A 2820-nucleotide genomic window follows, 5' to 3' on the forward strand; every position below is an offset into this window, starting at 1 on the left:
TGATCCATGACTACTGTGTGTTCTTGACACCTTTAAACACACACTATGCACGCTAGGAAGTTACTATGCAGCAAAACAAAACAAAACAAAACAAAACAAAAACCCCCAGCTCACCCCTGAAGGGGAAATGAGCAGGTACAGGTGGTGAAACACAGAAATCAGAGGAAATTCTTCCTAAGCTGACAAAGATTCGATAGTAAAACCATTCACTTAAAGGAACACAAAAGCAAAGGATTTTATGTTAAAAGAGATAATTTTGTAGTAAAGATTAGAGTGGAAATCAATGCTACAGCATAATTGTAATGATGATGACTTTTTAGAAAAAACCATAATTATAAAATACTTTCTTCCCCTTTGAAGAGTTTGAAATTCTTCCGGAAGCTGGTGGGAGGTGAGAGCACTGAGGTGAAATGAAAGGACGCTGGGGAAGATTTCTTTTTGAAACAAAGAACTTTGGGAAACCTACAAGAACACTGGGAACAAAAATGGGGGGATGGGTGGTGTAAATAAAGCTGAGCCACTTCCAATTTGCTGCTGTGGGAATTTTTATAACTGACACAGAAAAGATTAGGGCAGCAAAGGAAGAGGAGTTGAGGGTCACAGGCATGTGGTGTGGACGGGAAAATGCAACAGAGGTGATGAAAGGCAGATTTGCAGATACAAAACCAGGGAGAGCTAATGGGGAGCTGGGAAATGTGGGCCTGCAGGGCATTTCTGGTCACTGGAACCTTGAGCTGGATGGAAGGGCCAAGGCTGGGCGGGTTGGTGGCATAAGGGACAGGTGTGAGCAGATGTCAGTCAGTCACCTCACGGCAGGCTCCGCTTTCCCTTTCCTCACCTCCAGGGCCAAGAGATGCTGGGGCTGTCCCAGCACAGCTCCTCCTGCCCTGGAGCCTCTTATGTTTCATTGCTCCCTTTGATCCAAGTGATTAGCATGTCCTACACCACACTCTCCAGGAGGAGGGTGGAGCAGCCAGGATTTAGAAGAGCCCTGCTTTAGTAGGGCACCCAGCCTATTAGAGGCAACGCTTGGAGGCAGACAACCTCCCCTCTAAGCAAGCTTTCTCCCAAGATTAAGCAAAAGGCTGCAGAAAACCTGGCTTTTGTAGCTCCAAGATGGTTTCTGAATAGGACACTCCAGACAGGGCAGGGTGAGCCTGGGCCATGGCTCACTGGGCCAGAACTTTTAGGGTTTTGCATGCTACTAAGCAGTTTTGCTCATCATAGATTGCCACTTCCCACACTTCTAATCAGTTGCACAGTCAACATACACTGAGTAATCACAGAGTGTGTAAAGGAGTGCTTAAGGGCCGTACAATCACAGGGCCCATTTCCTTCTACTTCCCATGGCATTGTCCATAGTGCAAAATGGCTCAATTCTACCTCTTCAAGAGAACCTATGTAGAAGCTGCCTCTAAGAATGCAGTGGTGAATGTCACATGCAGATAAGTGGAGCTAAGGTTTTCGTATTAAAACCAGCTGCCAAATCTGGCTGGGCCCCCTGTGAGGGCTCTTGGACAGCTGTTTGTTCTGAGTGTCTCTCTCTTTGATCTGTAAAACTAGGATGCTACTGCTGCTGCCAATCTCTGGTGTTGGAGTAGTGTCTAAAGCATAAAGTGCTATCACAAATCAGAGTTCTTGGTCACATGGAACCCCAAATCTACCCTGGATAGCCCTGTAGTAGGGCTTCTTGCAGTCACGTGTGACTGAATTTTCCATGAACTGGGTGGATGCAGACACATGTCAGGTTCTAAGGAAAACCATCTGCAGACCCTACAGTCAGCCCCAGATGAGGACTAGGGGGTCTTCTCTGAAGACATGGTGGGGCACCATCAGGCCGAGTGTCTGATGCAAAAGAAGCTTGACTTTACATTAGTTTACAGAAATTACAAACTGTCTAAGAAGTCTAAATCTAGATTTAGTAGAATTGAAACTTCAATAAGCTGAATCGAAGGAAAACCATCTATTTAAAAACTAACAGGTGGTTTCCTCTTTTGTGAGAGATGAAGCTTAAATTAGCAGTATGGGGAAATTGCTCCTCTGCTTGAGAAAAGAAAAATAAAAACCTCTCACTACTGGTTTGGGCTTCCCAAAGGAGAAGCCAAGACTCTATTCTGGCATGGAGTTCAAGGTCATGCAGAGCTCCATGGTTTTCAGTAATGTCAAAGGTGAACCTCACTATGGGGAAAAGTCACAGGTCTTCATTTGTACATTTAGTCATATATTAAACAAAATTGTACCAAAACCCTACCATGGGCCCCATATGCTGCTAGGCCCTGGGCACTGGTCCTGTGGTAACAGACACTCACTAAAGTGTCACATTACTGTTGCTGAGTGTATGAAGCCAATGGCATGTGTGATGGAGCACTGGCAATAGGAGTGACTCTGAATAAGTGACTTTTGATTTGCGAACTGAAGGCTGAATTGGAATTTCTTGTCAAAAGGGGTGGTGCTCACTTCTGCAACATATATCCTTAAATTGAAGCAATACAGGAAAGATAAGCATGGTCCCAGGGCAGGGCTGCCAGGCAAATTGGTGAAACATTCCATATTTTCCTCAACAATGTGAGTGCATTCATTGCTCCTGCACCACACAGTACAGTGATGGTTATTTCAGCCATGCATGAAGCTGAATCAGAAGGATAAAAGGTTAAGCCCAGGCTGGGTAACCTAGAAAGACCTGGTCTCAAAACAAAATAAAAAATAAAAAGGGCTGGGGATGTGGTGGAGTAAAAAAAGTGGTTTCACAGCTAAACATTATGTTGTATTTACTACATCGCAGTTTTTAAAATGGGGTGGGAATGGTCCATTGCAAACAGA

The 2820-nt window shown here is 44.6% G+C and overlaps 1 non-coding gene across 1 annotated transcript; it reads left to right on the top strand.

Annotated features, from left to right (window-relative positions):
• The first annotated feature begins 2449 nt into the window (after positions 1-2449).
• LOC147829433 (U6 spliceosomal RNA) lies at positions 2450-2556 on the top strand. The gene has a single exon (XR_015449247.1). It is a non-coding gene; the product is annotated as a U6 spliceosomal RNA (small nuclear RNA).
• Positions 2557-2820: the final 264 nt, after the last annotated feature.

The sequence above is a fragment of the Heterocephalus glaber genome, unplaced genomic scaffold (genome assembly GCF_053883595.1).
Source record: "Heterocephalus glaber isolate CG9 unplaced genomic scaffold, H.glaber_assembly_v1.0 deba00000621, whole genome shotgun sequence".
In the NCBI taxonomy this organism is placed as follows: domain Eukaryota; kingdom Metazoa; phylum Chordata; class Mammalia; order Rodentia; family Bathyergidae; genus Heterocephalus; species Heterocephalus glaber.